The sequence below is a fragment of the Protopterus annectens genome, chromosome 4.part1 (genome assembly GCF_019279795.1).
Source record: "Protopterus annectens isolate FY-2018-M chromosome 4.part1, PAN1.0, whole genome shotgun sequence".
Taxonomy (NCBI): Eukaryota; Metazoa; Chordata; order Ceratodontiformes; family Protopteridae; genus Protopterus; species Protopterus annectens.
Window position 1 is genome coordinate 976,521,552 of NC_056734.1, and position 12,188 is coordinate 976,533,739.

The 12,188-nt window shown below is 42.0% G+C and overlaps 1 protein-coding gene across 3 annotated transcripts in view; it reads left to right on the forward strand.

The window, feature by feature from the left end:
• PDE6D (phosphodiesterase 6D) overlaps positions 1 to 12,188 on the forward strand; it is a 1,464,541-nt gene that overhangs the window by 294,131 nt on the left and 1,158,222 nt on the right. The gene's annotated exons all lie outside the window — the stretch shown is intronic.

Consider the following 12,188-nt stretch of genomic DNA (forward strand, 5'->3'; position numbering starts at 1 on the left):
ACTCAGGCTTATTCTTCTTTAAATAAGCAACTTACAACATCTATCAAAGCTCATTCTACCAGAGCTATGGCTACTTCTATAGCTTTTCATTCCAAGCTCGCTATATCGAAATCTGTGCTGCGGCTACTTGGTCCAATCCGCACACTTTCATTTCCCACTACAAATTGGATGTGGCATCTAAAGGACGAGCATCATTTGGTTCCACGGTACTCAGGAGTGTTTTCCAGTGAGCCACCCAGGATTCAGGTGCTAGGGACGCTGTCCCATCAGTCAGAATGTAGGCGAGATAGGATCACATAACATCTTTTAGTTATGTACTCACCATAACTTCAGATGTTTGGGATCCATCTCGCCTACATTCCTAATACCCACCCTCCTTCCCCCTGCCTTGGAGATCAGAAGAGATTGAACGGTTTTGAGTTCTACTGTTTTATCTTGTTTCATCTGACGATGTTATATAAGCAGGGTATGCATGTGTGCATGTATGCGGACAAACTAGATCTGGGGGAATGGTAGCGGTGCATCCTGGGATATAATAAGCTCAGCCAATAAGAGACTTCGCTCTTTAGCATAAGCGTGCTGAGTCGGAGCCGAGGGATCGGCTCCGAACCCATCAGTCAGAATGTAGGCGAGATGGATCCCAAACATCTGAAGTTATGGTGAGTACATAACTAAAAGTTTTGCTCAGAAGACACCATTTCAAATAGATGCATGGGTGCTTGACAGTGCAGGCAAGGGAGTATGGATGTACCCATCCTGTGAGGAAGAGGAAGGAGCATGTAGTTGGCAGCAGATACACACTCTGATCACATTGATGGAGACAAGGAAATCAAGTCACGTGGTGTTGCCTGAAGGTGGACAGGGTATTCTGATAGCCTGTTGAAGTGAGGGATGTTTGATACCTGTTCTCAGGGTCTTAGGGGGAGAACACAAAGTTGTGTGTTTACCATAATGATAGATTTGTATATCACAGTTCATCTTGTTCTTCAAAATACTTGCCCTCCTTCATGCAGCCTTAGGCAAACTATGGAAAATTCTTGAAGTGCAGGATTTCTGTATGTACATTGGTTTCTTTTATGCTTTGCTTTTGAGCAGCACACTATAGGTCTGGAGAGTTAGGTACTTGGAGTAGTATGGAAAAGGGGGGAATGTTAGATTCTGTGAAATTTTTTTACTTTAAGGCCTGTCGTATTGAGTTAGATGGACCACTGTCATGTCCTTTGGCCTACACCTCCTAGTGTCACATCCCTAGCTTTCACCAGGGATCATCACAGGAGATGCCGACAAAACTACTTACCAGGTATGGTAATGCCCATCCCTCCCTGCAGCTAATTGAACACAGGTCACCTGGGTGATGGTCTCTACTTTAGCCCTGTATACCACCAGAGTGGCTGTTTGTTGCTGGTTACTGGTATGTAGATAGTGCACCGATTACTTATTTACATTTGTTTACCGGGAAATTCCGACTGGATGCAAGTCCTTCAGCGGATGCCCGGGGAGAAAAGCTCCACATCATATACATGATAAATAGAGATACATAGTTGCAGCAAAACTAAACAACATTACAGGCTATTGGCTTTAATACAGTAACAGGATATTGATTATCAATAGTATATACAGTAAATGTTGCAAGTTAAGATAGTTGTTTATAATATTAGTAACAAAGTTGTCAGACAAGATTTTAAAGTATGTAAAGGCAACTAGCTAATTCTGACTGTGGTTAGTTAGTGGCGGTAGTATAGTTGGGTTAAGAGTCTAGGTGGGGGGGGGGGGGTAAGGGTGGGGTTGTTGGTCTGGATTAGAACAAGGATAAAAGCCAGTGCAAATTTAAGTAGAATTTGAGCGCAGTCTTGAAAAGGCTGCTGGAATGTAGACTAGTTATAGAGGGTGGAAGATTGTTTCAAAGTTTAGATGTGGTACCTGAAAATATGGCTTCTCCTGCTGAGTTTTTGGGTTTGATAACGGTGAGTTGATTTTTGTTGCTTGATCTTATGGGCCTAGTGGAGTGATAGGGTTGGAAAAGGGTTTGAAGGGAAGGGATGTTATGTTAAGTTTATGAGCGAGGGCAAGTTGATTAAAGTGAAGGAGTTGTGGGAGTTCTAGCCAGTTTAGTTCTTGAAGGGAGATACAGTGATGGCTGCGGTAGAAAGTTCCAGTGGCAAATTTAGCAATTTTGTTGTAACAAGTATCCAGCTTGTGTAGGTCTGTCTGTCCTAAGCTTAAATATGGGGGATGCATAGAGTTAGGGTGGAGATTAGCTGGGAATTGGCTATGGAGATTTTAACCACCTTGGTTAGGAATTGGCGGCTTTGATATAATGCACCAAGTTTCTTGTGAACTTTCTTTATTGTGTGAGATATGTGGGTGTCAAATCTAAGTTTGTTTATTTCCACGCAGAGTAATTGTGTGTTCTGATGGAGAGATGATGGTATTGTCTTTGGCGAGATTGTTTAAGTGGGGGTGTTTTGGGTGGCTTTGGAATGTTGGAACAGGAGAAGTTTTGTCTTACTTGGGTTGAGTAGGAGCTGAGCATTGGATAGCCAGCTTTCTACAGAAGAGAATGATTACTGTGTGAGTTGTAGTTCTGGTAGAGTGGGGGCAGAACAGATGAGAGTAGAGTCATCTGCGTACTGTACAAGAGATGCTTGTGTGGTGGCAGTATGTAGGTTGTTAGTGAAAAGTGAGAATAGCTGAGGGCCAAGGATAAACCCTTGGAGAACTCCGAGAGTACCTGGGAGATGAGGTGATAGGTTATCATCCAAGATTACTGATTGCTGGCATCTGTGTAGATAGTTGTGAAAGCATTTGCAGGCTGATTCTGAGAAGGAGAGGTTGGGGAGAGTAGAGAGTAGTAGTTCATGAGATAACATGTCAAAGGTCTTTGGGAGATCTAGAAATATGGTAGTAGAGAAGAGGCCATTGCTTTTGTGTTGAAGTATAGTGTTGGTGAAGGAGAGCAGAGTGGAGGTAATGCTGTGATATGGCCTGAAACCATGTTGGGTTTCAGAGAGGAGATTAGCTAGGAGATAGTTGGAGACCTGGGTGGTGTTACATTTTTCAAGTATCTTGGAGAGGGGAGAAGATAGCAATGGGGGCGGTAACTGGAGAGGTCGGTGAAGGGGAGGGTGCCTTTGTGGAGGGGAATGATGTGGTATATTTTCCATATCGAGGAAACATAGCCTTCTGTTATGGAGCAGTTGATTAGAATTGAAATTGGGTAGGCTAGTGTACCAGCTGCAGTTTTCAAGTATTCAGAGGGGAGGTTGTCAGCTGTGAGTTTGGTGGGTTTAAGTTTGGACAATAGTCTTTTTATGTTGGAGGTAGGTACTGAGGTGAAGAAAAGAGGAGTAGGGGGTTTAGGGTTAGGAGTTGGGGGAGCTGTTGTAGGGAAGTGTTTGTTTAGAGATGTTATAGTTCCAGTGAAGTGTTTGTTAAAGAATTCAGTAAGGGGAATGGATGGTGGAGGAGTTGGGGAATGGATGGCTGGGAGGTTATCAACCTTCCCTGGGTGGAGGATAGTGTTAATAGTGGACCAGAATTGCTTAGGGTTGTGGTTGGTAGAGTTTAGGGTGGATTTATAGTAGAGCGATTTGTCTAATTTTATTTGCTTTTTGGCTTTATTGCGCAGTTCAAGGAATGATTGCCTATCTAAGTTTTTTTTAGTCGCCAGTGCTCCCAGGCCGCCTCTCTGCATTTCATTAGGGTTCTGGTGGTCTTTTGTAACCATGGGGCACACTTGGATCTGACTTTGGCATTTCTTACAGGAGCATGGGTGTTTAGGATGGAGAGGGAAGGTACTGTTGAAGTGGACAGCCTCATCTAGATTGAGGTATTTTAGTGGTGACGAGTTAATTTTTTTGCAGGGAGGAGATGTTGAAGTTGGACTTGTTCCATATTTGCCTGTGGATAATGGTCTTGAGACTGTGTGGTGCCAAATTAGGAAAGTGGGGGAGTGGTCACTAATACTGTCAGGTAAGCAGCCTGCTAGGTAAGAGTGAGGGGCTTTGTTGTCTAGGATCCAGTCAAGTAAGGTATGATTATTTGGGTTTTTGTTTATTCGGGTGGGAGACTGGATGAGTTGAGTTGAACCCATGGAGATTAAGGTGAATGATTGGGAGGTTGTTATTACAGGATAGCCAGTTGATGTTAAAGTCGCCAAAAATTATGGTTTCCTGGGGTAGAGATAGAGTAACCCAGCTCAAGAAATTTTCTAGGGATGTAATATTTTGCCTTGGTAGGAAATAGCATCCTATGATGATGATTGTTTTGTTTGGGTTTAGATTGAGATTGGCATAAAGGATTTCTTCATTGTTGTGGTGAGGGGCAGATGTGTTCAGGAGTTGAATATTGAGGTGCTGTTTAAATATCAGTGCTACACCTCCTTATTTAGACAATCTGTCTATGCGAAGGATGTTGTATTCAGGTGGAAGTATTTCCTTACTTTTGATGTGAGGTTTGAGCCAGGTTTCAGTTAGGAAGAGAATATCTGGGGAATATATGCTTATGCTGGCATGTAGTTCTTGGATTCTTCTTTATTTTATTTAGTTCTTTACTTTATTGACCATACTTTACATTTACTGTTCATGATTTTGGTGTTTATTTTTGGATAGGTATAATTTAAATGTTTTTTTTGAGATTAACAAGTCAGTAAATTTGGCTGCCGTTTTCTCCCAAGAAATGAGAATGTCTAAAATGGAATTGATCATGTTTTTTTTCTGGTATGGCAGCACTGATTGTCAGCTGCCGGGCACTACTTCAGTTGCTCTGACCTCCCTACAGCCCTTTACTTGGTACTCCTCACTCACCTGTTTGGGGATCCTGCTAGGAAGGGAAAGGGAGATGGAAAAGTGTCTGGGTCTAATAATTATCCCGGGATGGGACTGCCAGGAGAGTGTGAAGGGGAATGGAGAACTCCATCCTGAAGGGGGACTACAGTGGGTGCTTGCTGTGTCTTCCTTTGCATATACAAGGCTTTTCTTAGCCCTACCTATCCAAGGTGGTGTCCTCTGGAATGTTGAGCAGACTGTGAGTTGTAGCATGTGAATATATATACTTCTTGGGGCCTAGAGCACTGCTAGTCTTGGCCTCCATCAGGGTTTAAAAAAGGGTGTGCCTCATCATTACAATCCCTCTCCAGGATGGATGCAGTCCTCTTCTCTGGCTGTGCCATCAAGCACCAAAGCTACTAACTGAACTGTGGTTACTTGGGCTGTAGCAAAATCTGAATCTGTCAAGTGCTTGAAAGCATGAGTTCGAGGGCAAAGTACTTTAAAACGGTAATTTGAACTCTCCTGTTTTAGGGATGGGTGGGGTGGAACATCAAAACCCTTAAAAACTGTTTTTATTTGCAGGGGGCAAGTTCCTCTGCAGTCTTATACCACCTGCTACTTCACTATTTTAACTCTGAGGTTGCACAAAAAAATCCCATTCTTCACTGTACCGTACACCGGCATTTTGCGATCTTTACAAATTTGATCGCTTTTGCTGTCATTTCCTCATTCAACATCATCTTTCAAACAGATGAAATGTACCCTATGGTCTTTATTTCTGTACACCAGCATCACAGGTTTGTCTAGGTTTCTTCTGTGTTTTATACATTTTTGAATAGATAAAGCCTATTTTAAGTTTTTTTTTTCCAGCTCATATCCTGGTCATCAAGTGCCTCTTTCACGGCACAAATGACTTGTTTATATTCCTACTGGTCTGAGGGCTACTCTTCTCTGTTTTGGTTTTCACTCATTCCTTGGAAGCAAGGGTCAAACATCCTGTTAGTGATGCCATGATTCTTGGAAGCAAATTCTTCTTAAGCCCTGCTGACAACTGCTGCTCAGGTCTGACATCACCTACCACCTTCATCATCATCTGCTCTCATTTTGGCCCTGCTATCTCCAATGGGGACTGATAAACCACAAGTGCCACTTGATTGTCCCCTCAACTTTCCCCCCGAAAGAAGCGGGCTTATGGATGCTCTATCATTCATCTTTTGCCTTGTCCTCTCCAACAGACAGATCTGCTAGTTGAACTCTGGTCACCCTGTCAGTTCGAACAAATGCTAGAGCTACTAGTCTAAATTATCACCTGGGTTGTATTCAGGGCTTATCCCTTATGCTACAGACTTGCCTTTATTTTATTTTGACACTTTCTAATTACTTAAACATAAAAAAGCAACCAATGCAAGAACACCACAAACTCTATTTATTAAGCGCTTTTCGTCCAGCACAGTGTCTGGACTTCTTCAGATAAAAGAATCAACTTCATAGACACTCTTAAATGTTTCAGCAATCCCGTCCTGTGACTGTCTCAATTAAACCTCTTAACAATGTTCAATTAACACATCACTTGATAAGTTACCATAGTTAAAAATACAGAGTTAAAAGCCATGACTAAAGAACAATACAATACATTCTTCTCTGAATAAAAAACCTTCATCCTTCACTGCTAAATCAATAGTAAATTTATTTATACCTGGTGTGTTAAAAATAAAAAAAATATATAAAGCATGTTAAAATAAAACCATGGCTAATATATAACCATTGTAAATAAATGCTTTAGGTCTGGGAATAACCCTTAAACTCATCACTTGATTTAGGTAAATTAATTAATTTACCTCTTAATTTTAAGTATGGGAGAATAGTGCATGTTTCATTTATTTCTGGGAACTGATTAGCATTTAATCGAAGTTGCCATAACTCAAGTTGTTCTAAAAGTAGTATTTTTGGAAGCACACATATTGAGTACTTTAAAGTATTTAACAATGGTGTGCCCTAAGATACCTAAAATGTTTGGTGTGCCAAAAATACATAAGGGCATACAAGACCCCCCCTATGCGAGCTTTGGTAGATGCATGTCAGTCTGTAACTTATGCAAGCGCAAAACTTGTTGATTCCATCCTTAAAAAAAATGTGAAACAAGAACCACAAATTAGCCGTGATTCTTGGTCCTTTCTAGAAGAGATTAATAAAATCAAGTTCACTCAAGAGAACAACTTCCTAACAGTAGACATTTGTGATCTTTACAGTTCAATCTCACATGAGGAGGGGATAGAATTTGTTCTGGCTTAGATGCGTAGATTTGCAGCACCAGATAATGAACTTAGAATAGTTGAAGAACTGTTGAGTATTATTTTATCCAACAACTACATCGTGTTTAATGACACGATTATTTACAACTAGTAGGGGTAGCAATGGGCTCACCATGTGGTGTGAATTTCGCCAACATGGTGATGGCCATTGGGAACACATTTATTCAACAACCCCAGTATAATGAACTTGATAGAACATTTTACACCCTTCTTGGATGATATTTTTATAGTGCTAAGAGGTGATGAAGCTTCAGCTACTATGATCTTACAAGCAATAAACAGTACCAATTTCTTAAAATTGACATCAAATTTCAGTAAGGAAACTATAGCATACTTAGACGTGCTGTTGAATAAAGATGTTGCACTAAATGCGTATACAGCATCTTTATATCGAAAATCAGCTTACTGTAATGCATTTTTTGCATTACAAAAGTGCACACCCATTCAGTACAAAAAAATCAGTTGTAAAAGGGCAGCTCGTAAGAGCAGCCAGAATGGTGACAACAGATGAAGATTTTTGCACTGAATGCCAGAACTTAACTGAAATGGTTTTGCAAAGAGGTTACCCCACAGGTTTTGTTAATGAAGTGGTAATAGAAGTGTCACACAAACGTCAGACAGGTTTTTATAAACCAATACTTTGTCTGTGGAACTAGCACCACAAATACAGAAAAGGGTGTAATTATGGAGGAGAGGGTAGTAACACCTAGCCACCCATACAAACATATTTTCAAGGGAAGGTGGTCAATACAATAGTAGTTTCACTGTAACTTTTAGTACTGACATGGTTGAAATCAAGAAAATTATCAACAAAAACTGGAACCTGTTAAAAAATGAGATTGAATTGGTTAACAAGATAGGCCACAGACTTATTTTCACGTACAGGAAGGGTAAAAACTTGAAAAACTTAATAGAAACCCCCCTATAGTGAAGGCTGCAAGGACCCGGGGATGTTCAAATGTGAAAGCTGTAACTACTGTGGATCTATTACAACTGGACAATATTTTTCTATAGGTAACTACAAGTATTCCATCACAGGTAGGTACAGTTGTACACTAAAATGGTGGTATACCTAGCTCAGTGCGTTCTCTGTCCTCTTTTCTATTTAGGGAAAACAGATAGTTAAAAGAATCTACGAACACCTGTATGCTGTTAGGAGGGGGACAACAGAGAATGCACTAGCTAGGCACATAGAAAATTCACCAAACCATAAATTCAAGTTTAAGGTTATAGACCAGATTAGTGAAAATGTACATGAAGGACCAGCATCACTACTTTTAGAACAGCTTGAGTTGTTATGGCAACTTTGATTAAATGCTAATCAGTTCCCAGTAATAAATGAGACGTGCACTATTCCTCCCATACTTAAAATTAAAAAGTATGCGGAGATAATTTACCTAAATCAAGTGATGAGTTTGAGTTAGTCCCACACATAAAGCATTTATTTATTTACAGTGGTTATATATTAGTTTTATTTTAACATGCTTTATATATTTTTATTTTTAACACACCAGGTATAAATAAATTTACTATTGATTGAGCAGTGAAGGATGAAGGTTTTTTATTCAGGGGGAGAATGTATTGTATTGTTCTTTAGTCAGCGCTTTTAACTCTGTATTTTTAACTATGGTAGAACATTTATCAAGTGATGTGATAATTGAACATTGTTAAGAGGTTTAATTGAGACTTTGGTCACATGACTTGGACTGTTGAAACATCTGAGTGTCTATAGTTGATTCTTTTATCTGAAGAAGTCCAGCCACTGTGCAGGACAAAAAGCGCTTAATAGAGTTTGTGGTGTTCTTGCATCGGTTGCTTTATGTTTATTCAGTTTGTGAAGTATTTTTATTTTCTAATTGTTTACCTGACTTCTGATCAGGACATTTTTGTCACCTACATTTAGATTATATGTTTGCAAGTGACTTTTGTTTCTTTTCTATTATAGTAATTTGCAGGTGTTTGTTAGTGCATCTCTCTTTGCCATGGCTGTGGTTTAATGATTCTCATACTGTTTGGAAAACTTACTGATTAGTGCTTCTTGGTTAACTGTACTCTATCTACTACAGCTCGCTGTTATCTGACCATTTGAAATTGATTGCCTGGGTCATAGCTCCAGCTTAGTTTGCATCAAATTTGGGGTACTTGAGTGAATTTTGCTCTTGTTTTGTCTCATCTTAATTATACTGTTTTTGTATGTTTTTTATGAAGATTTGCCATCTTAAATTGCAGCTTTGTATGGTTTACTTTCTCTGCTTTTTTGAGAATACTCCGTGTATGTGGTGGTCTATGCTCTTAGTTTACTGTGGGAGGACTGGTTCTGATGTTTGACTAGTCATTCTTTAGTTTTCTCCAGCACTGTTCTGTCATGACCAGTTTTTGACCTCATTGTTTGTTGTTTTTACTGACTTTTTACCTCTGGGTTAATGCCAGATTTTCATTACAGATGTTTGATTTTTTGAGTTGTGTTAAATAGGGAATCTGTTATCCATTTCATAATCCTTCATGAAGGGGCAGTCATCTGACTGGCCGGCGCAAGTCTAAGCAAGATCCAAGACTCAAGCTACTCCCTCTCCCATAATCCCCCACCAGGGGAAGCTCCCCAGATCTTTGCTGCATTGTCGTACAGGCGAGGTTCTTGAGCATGTAGGAGAATTTCAAATGTTTATCAGGTGCTATTTTTCGTTTTTTTTTTCTCTTAGATATTTTGTTTAGTCTTGCAAGTAGTAGATTGGCGAGTTCCATACCTCCCCTCCCGTTTTCTTTGGTTTATTTTATAGTTAGCCTCTCCCCCTAAGTATGGTACTTGGCGCCATTTCTCTATCTTTAATATTTTTTTATATAGTGTCTGTATAAATGTTGAATCTTTATAGCTTGATAGTGTGTGTTACTTTGTTTAGGTTACTTTTTTGTCTGTTAGTGTACTTGTAGGCAGTCATTGTCAGAGAAGCCCTCCAGCTTCAAGCAAATGCCCAACTCAGACAGCCACTTTACCTATGTATACTGTCTCTGGGCTGACCATCTCAAGGTGAATGTGATATCTGTGCTGTGTTCAACCCTCGAGCTCTGGCCGACCACCAAAACAAACTTTTGTTGAAAGGCATGATCCAGGGAGGTCCTTTCATTTCTGGATCCTCTCCCTCCTCTACCTCTCAGGAAGGCAAGGGAAAAGCACCCATGGCCTAACTGGGAGCTTCGCCTTCTCACGCTCCGAAAAGGCCTTAATCTTCTGACAATAGTTTTCCAGATCAGAGATTGGCCTCTGCTGTGTCGGATCGGAGGTCTCCATATCTGAAAGTAGGATCCCGGCCTCCTTTGGATCGGAGGCCTGGGGTCCATCAAAACAGCAAGCAAACTTAGAGCCGAAGACTTCTTCGGCTCTGACCGAACTTTCTAAGCACAGTATGGATCTGACGGGTTCGTCAGATCCTATCCTTGTGCTGGATGAACCACCCTTTCTAGGTCTGAGCTCAGATCCTACTGTGGTGACTTTCCCCACAGATCTGAGGCATTCAGATGCTAGACCACAGAGCCAAACCTCTGATACGAGCCACCATAGGATTAGTCTAGGATCCAGACCTGGATCTCCTGCTAAATCCACCCACTCCTCAGCATCCTCCAGGTCCTCTAGATATATCTTACTTGCAGACATGGACAGGATGATGCACAGCTTTTTGAAGGCCCAAATGGAAATTGGGCTGCTGGCATCTCTAGCCCGTTTAGGTCCCCCAGACAGTTTCTCCTCTCCAGACCCAACTGGTTTCGGGACCCCATGTCTTAACAGACTTTAGGGAGATGTAAACAGTGCAAACTGTTGTGGTGCTCTCAACTCCGTCGGAGTCCCAGACCAGCTTGGTTCTGTTGCCGTCTGACCGCAGCAGGTCCCAGTCTCTGGATGTTGTCTTTAGGTCCATGGGCAGGGTGTCAGGTCTGGGGTTTTCAGACCGCTCTCTGTCCTTAGGTGCCTTGGCGTTGGACAGCTCAAGTCTGGTACTGTTTGGGGGGGGGGGCGTTGGCCGGGGAGAGTTTGTTCCTTTGAGGGTTGTTTCTGCTCCTGTGGGGGAGGGGGTGGCTTCCTCTAATCATTTGGCCTTCTGGGTGGTAGAGCAGCCTTTCTTCACTCCTGTAGTCTCGTCTCCCCTCGCTGCTGGCTTCACAGCCTGTCTTTATTTTGGTGCCTGAGCCTGTTCATCCTGTCCAGGGTCAGCCCCCCCCGAGGCCTTCAGATGGCATGCCAACCCCGAGGGGGGTCCCTGGGTGTTACAAATCCTTCCCTGAGCCTGAGGAGGATGTGCTGCAGAAGAGGAAGTATAAGAGGCACTTATGCTCCCCTATGGAGTCTTTAACTGAGGACATGGATTTCAATGAGGGAGATTGGGGCCCCCTGATCTCTGCCCGATGGTTTCTCCTTGGGAAACATCCTTGAAATCCTAAAACAGAAGGGTGCATGGTCTGTCCAACCCCCATCTTCTGAGGAATTCTGAGCAATTGAGTCGGAGCCATCGACGTCCTGGGCGTTTCCCCCATGGATGAACTTGTTGATTTAATCTCCTGCAGGGCTTGAAAGGAGTTGTACACTGAAAAGCCCGTTCCCCAAAAAAAAAAGCAGGCAAATTTGAGCCCACCTGCAGACTGCGCACATTGGAGTAAGGACGTCACAATTGATGCCATTGTGGTTGCTGCTGCTACCAAGAAAGAGTTCGCCCAGCAGACCTCCACAGTACATCCCCTGAACAAGGGAGTCTCTGGCGATTGACCCTTTAGGCAAGTGGGTCTATGCCTCTGCCACATTTGGCTTGCGGGTATTGAACTACTTGGCACATTTTACCCGTCTCCAGAGGGATTTGGTGAAGGAACTGACCACCTCTCTCTCTCAGGGGTATTGCCAGCAGAGGACTTCAAGAAGGTCTCCCCTAGCCATTGACTCTAGCTTCAATCTCCAGTTCCTCGATGAGACTAATCTCCAACACCACGGAGGGAACCTCTCAAGCAGCAGGGTTAAACACAGCCATAAGGCAACATGCCTGGATGCGCCTTTAAGGCATCTTTTACAAATGCCCCCTTTTGATAGGTCCACACTATTTGGACCTACAGTCAGACATCTTGTCCC